We start from the raw sequence: 14,452 nt of genomic DNA, 5'->3' as shown, positions 1-14,452 counted from the left end.
TGCCAAGTCGTATCTTTTGCCATACATCACTATATTAACAACTTATTATTCTAAGAACAAGTCTTCATTTGCTCCCATTGACATGTAGTTACTTTTCTCATTTGGGCCTTGTTAATAATTATTGCTCAGTGAAGACTGTTCTGGTCTTTGAGAGAAACAGATCAGAAGGCAATTAATGCTCCTGTTAATTGTTTTGACATAGTTACTGTTTCAAGCCACGTGGAGATCAGTTTACCAAAGAATAGGTCAGAATAAAGGCAGAAGAATTATTCCTGTAAGTATTCACACATGTTACCAATATGGCTTTCTGCACCTGAAAGTGCTCAGAAAACAAACAGGTTTCTGAAATTACCCTTAAAAAATAATAGAACACTCTTAAATTCAAATAAAAATAAGTCATAGAGGTCAGAAGTAATGAAAAAGGAGAGAAAAGGTGTGATGTGGAAAGAACATTGGAGGGAAGAAGATCATCATCTTCTATTAAGAAAAAAAAAGTAGGAGAAGGAGCTTAGTTGTGACAACTTTGATTCCAGTTTGAATTCAAAGCCGTACCAGCGTCAGTGGCTACGGAGATACAGGTTTTAGACTGGTCATTCAGGACTGAGTAACAACTTTAAGAAACAGGTAACCCCAAAAAGTTGCTTAGGACTTTTTTTAAAAAAAAACATTGACTTCATGAAAGCCAAATCTTTCCAAGAAAAAGCACTGGTGTGGCTAAGATTTTCATAACTGAGTCTAAAGAGAAAGCATGATTCTAATTTATTCCAGTATGGTCAATTATTATCAACACAAAATAGGCAGCAAACTGAGATTTTCATCCTGAATTAGAGATATGAACATGGATATCTGTTGTCTCAGGTGAGCAGCCTAAACGTCACCCTTTAAGAACAGGATATTGTTTTGTTTTCTTAACAGCAGCCTCAAACAGCTCATATGCTGATCCCACCATGAAAGAAGAAAGAAGCTGAAATCTTGCAGAGAATGTGAAATTAAGAAAGCATTCCCCCCTGCTCCCTGTAATCCCAAATAGATGTTGTATTTCATGTATTTAATTGCCCCTCTAAAAATGGTGCCTAGGGTACTACTTGTCATTAGGAGCTGCAGAGCTCATTTTCCTGGTGCTGTCTTCCCCTCAAAGCATATTTTAGTCACTTTAATGCATGTTTGAAGATATGAAATCGAACTTAGAACATCAGCATGCCTATTAGGCTCTGGTATGACAAAGTCAACACACAAAGCATATGGCTTAATGCAAAAGTGGAACAAATGAATACAGTTGATGTTATTAGAGGAGTCAAGCAGGAACACTTACGGAATTTTCAATTCCAAAACTAATCAGTAGTCTACAGCCTGCAAACATTTCATGAGTTTTCTACTCTACATGCAGTGCAATCAAACATCACCATCAGAATAATATTACTGTAGACAAGGCATATAGCTTTGGCTTCAAATTAAAGAAACAGGACTGAAACTGCACTTGTCCCATGGCTGGGACTAGCTACAGTTGAGATCTCCAAGCAGCATGCACTTTCCTATACTGTACATGGGCTATAGTAATGCCTTTACATAATCAAGTATTAAGAAAAAGAGTTTCTGCTTCAGCAGTGAATTGATTTCCCCAAGCAGATTTCACTTGAGGAGAAATTGTCACCTTAAATGTTATCTGGAAGGCGCAGCATTTCTTTTTCTTTTGTTCAGAGCTTGTGTGCAGTTTAATTAGGTATTGGCTCAGCAAGCTTCAAAGAACTACACTGAAATTAACAACAGAAGCAAACTTTTGTTTCTCCTCCCAGGAACATCTGTCTCCCTGGCAAACATTTAACTCAGTAGGGAAACAGCAGCACTGTGACCTCTGAATCACAGAAAATCCCAAGTAGGGTAAGGTACATGGAAATCTACACATCAAATTCATTCCACTTGATGCAAATGAAAGATAAGCATTTTCTAGGACTTCACCCAATCTTGACTTTGGCTTCACATCATCTTGAATCTTAAGAATAATTAAGCTTAAAAAGCATATCAAAGACTCTTGCTTGCATCTCCGTGTGCTCAAACTGTAATAATACATGGGCAAATTCATAGAATCATAGGCAGGGACACATTCCACTAGATAAGGTTGCTCAAAGCCTCATCCAATCTGGCCTTGAACACCTCCAGGGATGGGGCATCCACAACTTCCCTAGGCAACCTGTTCCAGTGCCTCACCACTCTCATGGTGAAGAAATTCCTCCTTATGTCTAGTCTAAATCTGCCCCTCTCCACTTTGCCCCATTGCCCCTAGTCCAGTCACTACAAGTCTTTGTAAATAGTCCCTCACCAGCTTTCTTGCAGGCCCCCTTCAGGTACTGAAAGGTCACTATAAGATCTCCTCAGAGCCGTCTCTTTTCCAGGCTGAACAACCCCAACTCTCTCAGCCTGTCCTCGTATGGGAGATGCTCCAGCCCCCTGATCATTCTTGTAGCCTCCTCTGGACCCATTCCAACAGCTCCATATCCTTCTTACATTGAGGATTCCAGAACTGGACACAATAGTCCAGATGAGGTCTCACAAGAGAGGAATAGAGGGGCAGTATCGCTTCCCTCGACCTGCTGGCCACGCTTCTTTTGATGCAGCCCAGGATACAATTGGCCTTCTGGGCTGTGAGCACACATTGCCGGCTCATGTCAAGCTTCTCATCAACCAGCACCCTCAAGTCCTTCTCTGCAGGGCAGCTCTTAATTACATCATCCCCCATCATGTACTGAAATCAGGGATTGCCCCAACCTAGGTGCAGGACTTTGCATTTGGCCCTGTTGATCCTCATGAGGTTCTCACTGGCCCACTTCTCCAGTCTGTCCAGGTCCCTCTGTATGACATCCCATACTTCCACTGTGGCAACTGCATCAGTCAGCTTGGTGTCATCTGCAAACTTGCTGAGGATGCACTCAATCTCACTGTCAAAATCATTGATGAAGATAAAAAATAATCAGTTTTGATGATTCCTATTCTAACTTTTTTTTAATGACTCCACATGTACCTCTTCCTTTATCATAAGGTAGATGGTTATTGAGAAATTGGATTCATTACAGTGAATTAAATATTATATTTCTCATATCAATCGTATGTGATATATATGAGATAAGCCATACATTTTATCATGCATATCTATTCTGCCTTTCTTGGAGGACGACATGCATTATTGTCAATATTACTAATAACAATTAATAAGCAGGAAATCAAGAAAGATCTTTTTCTTAATGCAAAAAAAAAAGTCACTTTGCAGTGTGGTCATATAAAGATACAGGCATGACATTTAAAGAGCTGCTGCTGCCTAGGCTATGGAAAATAAAATGACAGAGGAATCCTCAAGGATCATGGTCATTTTTCCATGGATCTGCCTTAACTTCGCACAATCATCGTAGAAGCACAATAGACGTCTTCTAACATTCCTGTCCAGAAAAGGTGACGTCAAAGTGTCTTTCTGATATTTCTCAAGTCAAATCAACTTGAAGTATAAGAAATAATTCAACAGTTTTAGTTAAGAATAAATCTATCAAGAAAGATCCAAAGCCAAAAGCCATACATTAAAATGTGCCTTTTCATCTCCAGCTAACTTAGAGGTACAAGCAGGACAATCTTGATAAGATTTGGTAAGCTTGATTTGATACCTGAAGTATCCACTAGCCATGATCCTTCAAGCCTTCTGCTTCCATTTGTAGCTACTTCTTCTCAACTCAGTGTTCAGTTATCACCCTCTGCTACATCACTCCTTCAGAGACTGCTGAATTTGAACACAGAACCTGCACACCTTCCTTGGGCCCAGATAGACAATCCCTCAGTAAACAAGGTTTGCCCAGGTGACTATAGTCTGCAATGCACTGAAAACCATTGCTGGGAGAATTGATTAAACTTACTTAAGGAAGGGGCTGGGAAATCAAGGTAGAATCATAACAAGAAAAATGTTTGCATCCATAACATATTTCCTCTCACTTTAAGCCTCATTCTCAGACGCTGATTTTTGACTTGAGAGCAACACTTATTTATATGTTATATCTAAATACCTTTCATTCTCAGGAGTGTCTTTGGTATTGTACCGTAAAGAGCAAGCCTAACCCTTGGGTTTGCTGCATGAATATGTTTGTCTAGAGAATCAAAGTACACTGGCAGGATTACGATTTATTACTCAAAGCACTGATAAATCAAAGAGAAGGGATTATCATTAATAAAGCTATTTGGCTTAGCATGAGCAGCATTCATAAATAGTAACTTTCTCAAATACAGAGGACATAGCACCTTGTGCAATAACAATCTTAGAAGTGGATTCCTTACAGAAAAGTCTGTTTTGTTGTGAGTATTGCACACAAATTCCCCTCCACACGGTCTAAGGGTGCATAACAGCTATACCTGAGCTTATCTGAGAGACTTTCTGCATTTTCTCTTCCTAGTATCCTTGGCTAGCTAATACAGAAGTAAAGAGACTACTGCATTCTCATGCCCTGGAAACAAATTTTCCCTCATCTTGGACAAACATCTGTGCAGGACCCAGTTTTACACAGGCACAGCTGTTTGCACTGCTTTATCCCCACAAGGGTTCTCATTCTGAGGCCAGGAGTCTGCTACAGAGTCCTGAATAATCTTAGAGCGAGGATTCTCAGCTCTGGATTTTTACTGTAATCATACCATCCCATTATAGTGTCAAAGCAAAACTTACTGAAGGAAGCTAGCTCCTAGCTTCCATATTCAAAAGGAAACTATGCAGTCTCCCATAGGCTTTACATCATTAAATAAAGTGGTGTGTGCAGCTTCCTTTCCGTATGTCGTGGTTTAACCTCAGTTGGCAGCTAACACTCATGCAGCTGTTTCCTTACTACTTCTGACCCTGGTGGGATGAGGGAGGAGAATAGAAAAAATAGCTAAAACTCATAGGCTGAGATAAAGACAGTTTAATAAGACAGCAAAGTCAGAGAGAAAAATAATAATAATATTAATAATAGAAAAAATAGAAGACATGATGCACAACATAATTGCTCATCAATTCAACCATATCCTGGGCTGCATCAAAAGAAGGGTGACCAGCAGGTCAAGGGAGGTGATTCTGCCCCTCTACTGTGCTCTCATGAGACCTCATCTGGAGTCCTGCATTCAGTTCTGGAGCCCTCAGTGCAGAAAAGTCATGAATCTGGTAGACTCCAGAGGAGGGCCACAAAGATGATCAGAGGGCTGGAGCACCTCCAATATAAAGACAGGCTGAGAGAGTTGGGGTTGTTCAGCCTAGAGAGAAGGCTCGGCAGCATAAACACTAATTAGCAACAACTAAAAACATCAGTGTGTTTTCAACATTATTCTCGTACTATATCCAAAACATAGCACTACATCAGCAACTAGGAGGAAAATTATCTTAGTCAAAACCGGGATAGCATAGCATATTACATTTCTCTACTTAATGCACAAAGTCTTCACATATAACAAATCTAGCTGCAGAAGTGAACAATGAACGGTTATGATTTTGATTAGCCTTAAATAGCTTTCAGAAATTTTCTATTTCACACAAAACCAATTCACATTTTCCATGTTAACTGAAGCCATTTCTATTCAGCTGTTAAATGTCTACAAGTCTTGAATATCTTTAATATTTTATATGTGTAAAAATTAACAAGCCCTGGATAATCACAATTTTGCAGTCAATAAGGAGCTACCAAATCAAGGCCATTTAAACCATTAACAGTCCATAAAATAACAACAAACCTCAAGTCATAAGTAGTAAGGAAGAGAAGGCATGCATGAACTCATTCAACATTGTTATATGTTATAGATTTCAGTCGTATCAGTATTTTTTAATTTTTACTGGTTTGAAAACATTTTGAATGGGATGTTTCTTCACAAATGCATATATATGGGCTTTACAGAAAAAAAAATTAATCAAAATTTTGAGCAATTTATCCAAAAAGTTCATTGAATTGCATCCAATCCAACACTTCTGACCAAATGCATTTCACTATTTTTCATTACTGCAACTCTGCCACCAGCAGGACAGTTACTTTGTTGCACTATTCAACTCTCATTGCTTTCTTTTTGATAGGAGAGGAGGAGTGACATTTAAATTTGTCACTTTTCTACCAGAAGTGTGAAATAAATAAAGCAGGTTGTTGAACATCCTACACTTTTTACTTTAACAACACAAAGAGATCCATAAGCTTCTTTCAAATCCAGACATCTGTAAGAGAGATGTAAAACCTGAGGTCTCCTTGAAGTCAGCTTACCTAGTACAAGGGTAAAACAAACTAGTATAACAAGGAATAGTGTCAGCAATGTACTCTGATATGCCATGCCCTGAAACACATATTCAAGTAGCTTCCACGTAGAGCTTTAATGCTACACACAAGCGTCAGTTTACACAATTTGTTCTCTCCAATTTTTTGATTCAGAGGATAAAACTATGTCAGCTGAACTTCACAGCTTCTCAACAAGTGACACTGTTAGGGACCAAATACTGAAAAATAGTTCCATGCATAGACCCCTGGCACAAAAGCACAGTCTTCAGTTTTATTATAATTTATTTTGGTGCTGAGTAGAACAAAATAAAGTTACTAAATAAAAAAGTGTCCTTATATTAAGTTATTTTAGGACATTCAGCTGCATTCAATCCAGATTCTAACTTAACTCTAATTGACTTTCAATTGGACCCTACTTGTTATGTTTTATTATGGTTCAAGCGACTTGTTTATAACAGTTTCATAAGTCCTGCCACAGCCTGTCTTTGGTTTGGGTGTGTTAACCACAACTGTGCTAGAGGTATTTAATATATGCATAAATAATGTCAAGGGCTTGATTATTTCTTTAGTGTCATACAGAGTCTGGTTCATAAACATAAATCAGTGTGAATATTGAAGACATATCAATTCCTTCTTTCTGTTGCACCACTCAAGGTGCAGAAAAGGCAGAATTATCTGGAAAGAGGAAGGAAAGTACATAGTCCAGTATTATCTTCTGCACTTCAGTGTTTCTAAGATTGCTACAGGTTCCCTGTCTTATTCTGTCTGATAGTCTGTGTGCTACCTTCAAACTGAATATACTTCTGTTGCTGACAGCTATGCAGAGTCTGTATTCTCATATTGCAGCAACTCACAAAGACAACATAATGAGTTTTAATGTTCTATATTATTCTGAAGACAGAAGGAGCTATGGCTTCTGGAAAGAACTTTCTGTAATCTATGATAAACAAATGCACAAAGCAAGTAAATGAAATTAAACAAAACTTCACATACATTTTATAGGAGTCTCCAAAGTCATCTCTAATCATTATCCTATCTCTAATTTTCAGAACTTTACAGTATGCAGTTATTTTACACCAATTTAAAACCATTAATACAAGCATTTTAATTGCATCACTAATGTAAGCATTATAAGCAAGTGATCTTAATGTTTGGTATAAATTCTTTTCCTAAATCAATGTAAAACAGAATATAATTCTCGTATTACACATAGTTCTCTACTTTTCCATTTTAATATCTAAGATTTACCATCTAAATGATAAGCCTTTATCAGGACAGCTGAACAACATGTTTAACCCCATATACTTCATATTTCACCCTTAACAAAATATATTCATCTATATATGCATGTCTGCCAAGGTAACTCTTTACAAGCAGAAAAATGTCCTTGATCAGAAAAATTGACTAGGTTCAATATGGGCCTTTTTTTCCATATTAACTCGGTGCCTGAGAGGCAAGCAGGCATCTGATGTTGCCTTAATGCACACAAAAGTGCATCCGTCAAATGTACACACTCAGTTTTAGCTGGTTTTACATCTTACATTCTCAACTTTCTTCTGTACATCTTCCATGTCAGAGAGGATTTCCTTCAGTAATCCTAAAGATTACAGAATCTCCTTAAGCCTCATGGATGCCGACAATGAGCCTGGCTCTTACACCAAGGACTTTACAAGACTGTTGGACTTTAAGAACCTCAAGCTGAAAAAGTATGAAGGTGGCCCAGAGTTTGAATGCCATGAAAGAATGAGGAAAACAGCAGCTGGATTTTCATAGAAGGTTACAGATTCTGATTGGTCCAGAAAAATAGCAAGACAGTTTGGGCACTCAAGTATCAATAGAGAGAAAAGATTCCCTATGCTTATATCCAGTGACATTATTCTTCATACTACAACAAAATCCAAAAATCTCAGTGAACATCTGAATTACTTCTTCATTAAGAACAAGACAGTAGTACTGCCATTTAATGGAAAGCAGTCAACATTTAAGTCCATGTTACTCTTATTCATTTTTGCAAATATCATAGAAACAATGCAAATCATAGTCAGAAAGTAAATCAGACCTTAGTGTAAGTAAGAATAAAATACCAGCTGTATTTTGCTTCTAGATCTGTACTATTTAGAGGCATAATATCGATACGAGTACACTGAAGTCTTTAGAGAAAAAATGAGAGACATTTCATAAATTTATTTGTTTTGCCTACCTTCGGAATTTAAGGGCAGCAGCATCTTTTTCGTTTTGGGAGGTCTCAAGTCACTCTCATTCCCTACAACATCACCCTTTGATTTGGGTTATAAGTTTTATTTCCATAGACAAAATATTTATCTAGCTCAGGCCAGTCTCACCCACAAGACATAAAACTGAGCCTCAGGGTTTCTCATCATTAAAAAATTCTACAGCCTTTAGAAACAACAGGAACTTTCAATATCAGTGTCCTGGTTACATTCAATCTCAGGTAAACACATTCTCTCCACTAAAACATTTTCCTACAGATTCAGTTACATATTATATACAAGAAATAACTTGAAAAACAAAGCTGAATATTGCTTCTCTTAAATAACTGCTATATTTGTATTGCATACATTAATTTCATGACAGATTTTTAATGTTATACACATTTGTCTATTAAAACTATAAAGCAGCTTCAAAGGATCTACAGTTTTGCTTTCTTCATAGTATTAAGTAGTATATATTTTCGTATGCTTTATGTTTTATTGAAGGCTATCACTTTTCCCTCACATTGCAAAGAAGGAGGGTTGGTTTAGGAATATAAAAAATATTTCCAGGATTCTACCTTCACTCTGTCAGAAGCTTTAAAATTAGTTTAGGATTTTATTGAGCAGAATCAGCAGGAATAATAAATCAATGATACTCTACAGTGCAAGGCCCCATATGCATCATGGACCAAAGGAGGGGTGCCAAAAGACAGAATAGCTACAGTACTGAACCACTGAGAGAAATCCAGCTGTTTAGCTACACTGTGGGTTGCACTCCTTTAATAGATGTAATTAGCCCAATGTCCTGTGGATAATGGATTTTATTCACACTTTGATCCTATAAGGTTAGAAGAAAAGAGCCAGTAACCCCCTCCTCCTACCTCCTTTCTTGAAGTAGAGCCTACAACTGAGACTGTGTGGCCAGAATAACACAGCTGTATGCAACCTAGAGATTGCCTCTTTCTGCAGGATTGTGACAACGATGACTTTCTGGTATTGTCCTCCAGTAAAATATACAGAGAAGAAAAAAAGTGCAAAACTATACACTGCAGAAAATATCCCTTTAGACTTCAGCAATAGTCACTGCAGCAGATAAATACTTCTTACACATCTCTATGCTAGCAACTGAGAACTCAAAAGCTAAAGACTTCCAAATATGAATTCAGTCACTTTTTAACTGAAGCCCTTTTTCTTCTTTTCTTTTTTTGATAAAACATACTTTCTATAAATCACAAAAAAGACAGATAAAAAGACAAATAAATGTCAGCTCTTTAAATGTCAAATGTACAAAACCCCTTCAAATAATAGCAGCTATGAGCTCCTCAGCTCAGTAAAAAATCTAGCTTTGCAAAACTGAACCATCTTAACATGTAGATTTCTGACTGTGTACTTTCTCAAGCTCAATTGAATCTATATTTCATGTGATTTTGAAACTTATGAGCCAATAGAAGTCATGCAATTAAATCTCTTGTTCTAAAATTGCAGGAGCTAGCAATCTTCATTTATCTGACAAAATTTTAGTGCAGCATTCCCTAGACACTATTAGAAGTTCTATATACAACTCAGTCCCAAGAGGTATGATAATTTCATCATGTACTAGAACAGGAAGCATTAATATACAAAGCTTTATTCAATGTCCTCTCCTGCAAAAGAAATATGGATGCAGATTCATCAGACCACCACAAAACCCAAGTGACATTAATTCCCTATTTATTTCCTTCAGTTCCTTTTCAACTTCCTATTTTCCTTCCCTCCATGGTCAAAACATAATTGAAATACTGACAACTAGTACATAAAACCCTACACAAGCAATACATTTTTTCCAGCTAGTACTTAGCCTGGTCATTATTGCACAAACAAGCATAAACTAATAGGGTGGTTCAGCATTTGGAAGAACAGACAAACAAAAAGGCCTCAAATTCATTTGACCTTCTTTGGATATCCCTCTCAGCTACTGAAGTTCTGCACATGATGGGCTCTGATTTGCTCTGCAGACAGCATTTGGCATTTGCAATGGATGAACAAATATCCATCTCCCAGGCACGCTGGTCTTGCCATCACCAGAGAGCTTCGGGCAGCTAGACTCCTAACTTACAACATAATTTAAGTTCTTAAAGATAGCTAGGGCAAACATAAATTTCTAAGTTTCCAGAACCAGATCATCTACAAAATTACCATGTTTATTTCTTAACTGTGTAAGATTGACTTGGCCCGAGCAAGAAAACTTCTGCCAGAGTAAAACTGGCGAACTCCAAGGAAAACCCAAAGATTTCAAAATTGTGACTATCACATCAGGAACTGCACATGGCCATCACGGGCTTCCTTGATTAAGATACAAGATTTTTCCTCCCTTCTTACTTTCAGAGACACATTTTGCAGAGCAAGGAACAAATTAAACAATATTTAATTGCTCTTTATGTCTGAGTCCAGTCCTGTGAAACACAGAAATTTAATAGCAGCATTTCTTTCTTTTGGGAGACACTGCTGAAGATGACAATGCCAGTTATACTGGCAAAGGTCTCTTCATCTTCCTTGTGACAGTCAATCCTTTTTTCATTTCCAGGACAACAGCTAAAGCAATGAAGGAAAAGTACTCTTTTCTCATCCTGTGATCTTCCAAACCTGTAGCTGCCTGTGCACTTTGGGCCAGCAGAAAAAAGTAACGGCACCCACTAGAAATATTTCAGTACAGAGTGTTGAATGGCATTTTCCAATACAGGTATATAAGCAGACAGTATTGTTTATCCTGACCCCCAGAAATTATATCAAATTACCAGAATTGAAGCTGAACGTTATGTAGCAAACAATTAACTCCAGAATATGTCGTTATAATGTATTATTCTATTGGACTCTTCTATGAAATTTTTTTTGCCAGGTGTCTTTGGTTGCATAAGCAGTAGTAAGATCAAAGTTTCTGCCTTAAGCACCACACAGTAATGATACAGAATCATAGAATCATAGAATCGTTTAGGCAGGAAAATGTCTTTAAGATCATGAAGTCCAATTGTAAACCTAGCACTGCCAAGTTCATCACTAACCTGTGTCCCTAAGCACCATATCTACATGTTTTAAATACCTTCAGGGATGGTGACTCAACCGTTCCCCTGGGCAGTCTCTTCCAATGCTTGACAACCCTTTTAGTGAAGAAATTTTTCCTAATATCCAATCTAAACCTCACCTGATGCAACTTGAGGTCATTTCCTCTCATCGTATCATTAGTCACTTGGAAGAAGAGACCATCGCCCACCTCACTACAACCTCCTTTCAGGTATCTGTAATATGATCTCCTCTTATCCTCCTTTTCTCCAGACTAAACAACTCCAGTTCCCTCAACCACTCCTCTTAAGACCCTTCACCAGCTTTGTTGCCTTTCTTTGCACATACTCCAGCACCTCAATGTCCTTCTTGTAGTGAATGGCTCAAAACTGAACACAGTATTCGAGGTGTAGCCTCACAGGCATCAAGTACAGGGGCACAATCACTTCTCTCTAGTCCCCCTGGCCATGCTATTTCTGATATAAACCAAGACGCCATTGGCCTTCTTGGCCACCTGAGCACACTGCTGGCTCATATTCAGGTGGCTGTTGACCAGCACCCCCATGTCCTGTTCTGCTTGACAGCTATCCAGCCACTCTTCTCCAAGCCTCTAATGTTGCCCTGCATAGGGTTATTGTGACTCAAGTGCAAGACCCAGCACTTAGCCTTGTTGAACTCCACACTGTTGGCCTTAGCCCATCGATTCAGTCTGTTCAAATCCCTCTGAAGAGCCTGCCTTCCCTCAAGCAGATCAACATTCCTGTGCAACTTGGTGTCATCTGCAAACTTACTGAGGCTACACTCATTCCAGATCAGTGATAAAGATATTAAACAGAACTGGCCCCAGCACTAAGCCCTGGGGAACACAACTTGTGACTGGCTACCAGCTGGATTTAACTCCATTCACCACAACTCTTCGGGCCTGGCCATCCAGCCAGTTTTTTATCCAGTGAAGGGTAATCCCGTACAAGCCATGGGCAGCCAGTTTCTCCAGGAGAAGACTGTGGAAACAGTATAAAAGGCTTAACTAAAGTCTAGTTAGGCAGCATCCACAGCCTTTCCCTCATCCAGTAGGTAAGTCACCCTGTCATAGAAGGAGATCAGGTTAGCCAAACAGGACCTGCCTTTCCTAAACCCATGTTGACTGGACCTGATCACCTGGTTATCCTGTACATGCTGCATGATGACACTCAAGATCATTAGCTCCATAACCTTTCCCAGCGCTGAAGTCAGATTTATAGGTCTGTAGTTCCCCAAATCCTCCTTCTGGCCTTTCTCATAGACAGGCATTGCTAACCTCCAAATGCCTGGGACCTCCCCGCTTTAGCCAAGACTGCTGATAAATAATGGAAACCAGCTTGGTGAACACTTGTGTCAGTCCCTTCAGTACCTTCGGGTGTATACCATCCAGCCCCATAAACTTGTGTGTATCAAAGTGATGTATAATGGTCATCTACCCTTTCACAACTGGATTAGCCTAACTTGAGGATTCCTTCCCACCACTTCAATGCTGATAATGCTTTTCTTTTATAAATTATTTTCTTTAAAAAAAAAAGTAAGCGTTGATGACCTCTAAAAATCATCTTTCCCGTCACTTTCAGGTGTTAAGAAATCTTTTAAAGCAAGAGCTTTCCCACACCTTTCATTCCCAACAATAAGATTACCCACCACTATCTTTAGTTTCGACATGGGAAAGTTGGAAGCACATTAATTTTCAGGATAACAGTCTTAAAAGTTCTTTGCCATTATATCACAGCATATCTCAGTATATGCTCTGATTTATCCTAATAGAGCGCAATCTGGAGATTTTAATCTTTTGCTAATAGTGATAAAAATCCAACTTTTTATCCAATTGTTTGTATGGAGCCCATCTGAATACCTGGGCACTTCCTGTGGATCTCTGGTGCCTTTAATCCAAATAATTCCCATGGTACTCTTTATATTTTTACTTTTGTCTCATACTGCATACCTACAGAATTCTCTGTTAAAATCTCTGCAGCCCTTCAAAAAACCCAATTAAAGGAATTTTGGCTAAGATGATAAGTGATACTTCAGAAAAATCAGCTGAGAATCATAAAAGCTCCAAGGCTGGTGCAGTGTCTCCCACTCAGAATATGTGAACATAATCTGGCCAACTTCATATTCCTTACGCTTTTCTTTTTTCTTTCTTAATCTGAAAGTTTAATGAAATCAGAGTATGTTCAATGTTTATCAAATTGTGAACAAAGATGATATTTTCATATAAAGACATGCTGATTATTCAAATCACTGATTTCAAAGATGAACAGATTAAAGTCACAATATGATGATAAGTAATAATGAGCACAAAAATATATTCCTCAAATGAACAAACGTAGTTTGGTACAAATTGTCCTGCCTTTGAAACATGCTCTTAAAATTCAATCTGTAAATTACATCATTATAATCTTTCTTAGGTATTAAGGTCACTTGTAGTAGCAATCACTTAGCTAAGTAAAAAGCCAGAACTTGTAGTACACACAAAACTGTTTTTAGTTTTAATCTCTGTAAAGTCTATGAAACTATTTGGAGGGGCATGGAGGAGTAAAAGGAGTGGATTCGTTGCATAACACCAATTTAGCCATTTTTATTTCATTTAACCTAACTACCTAAATATTTAGGGATCAAAACAATGCCTGATACAATGCAATTAGCATTAAGATTCTCAGTAGCAATGAAATTAAACTACCTGCTTGGTTTGTGCTAATGCACTGAGAAAACAAGAAGTCCCAGTTAACACCAAGATGGGCATTAGGAGAACGGCTGTTAGCTTTCATTATTAGAGGTACATTTCCCAAAGACTTCAAAGAGGCTTTCCTTAAAGTGGGGAATGCTAAATAGGTCAGCAAATGGATACTCAAACCATTTCTGAGAGCCAGCCAGAAAACCTCCCAGTGACCTCAGTAGATTTTCAATCAAGCCTTCAGATCTCAG

General features: G+C 38.2%; 1 protein-coding gene across 1 annotated transcript in view; it reads right to left on the bottom strand.

The window, feature by feature from the left end:
- The window catches only part of OCA2 (OCA2 melanosomal transmembrane protein), a 188,637-nt gene that overhangs the window by 34,666 nt on the left and 139,519 nt on the right, over positions 1 to 14,452 (bottom strand). The gene's annotated exons all lie outside the window — the stretch shown is intronic.

This window comes from Phaenicophaeus curvirostris, chromosome 1 (assembly GCF_032191515.1).
Source record: "Phaenicophaeus curvirostris isolate KB17595 chromosome 1, BPBGC_Pcur_1.0, whole genome shotgun sequence".
NCBI classification, from domain to species: domain Eukaryota; kingdom Metazoa; phylum Chordata; class Aves; order Cuculiformes; family Cuculidae; genus Phaenicophaeus; species Phaenicophaeus curvirostris.
Note: the sequence above shows the minus strand (reverse complement) of the source record. Positions and strands in the feature narration are given on the sequence as shown.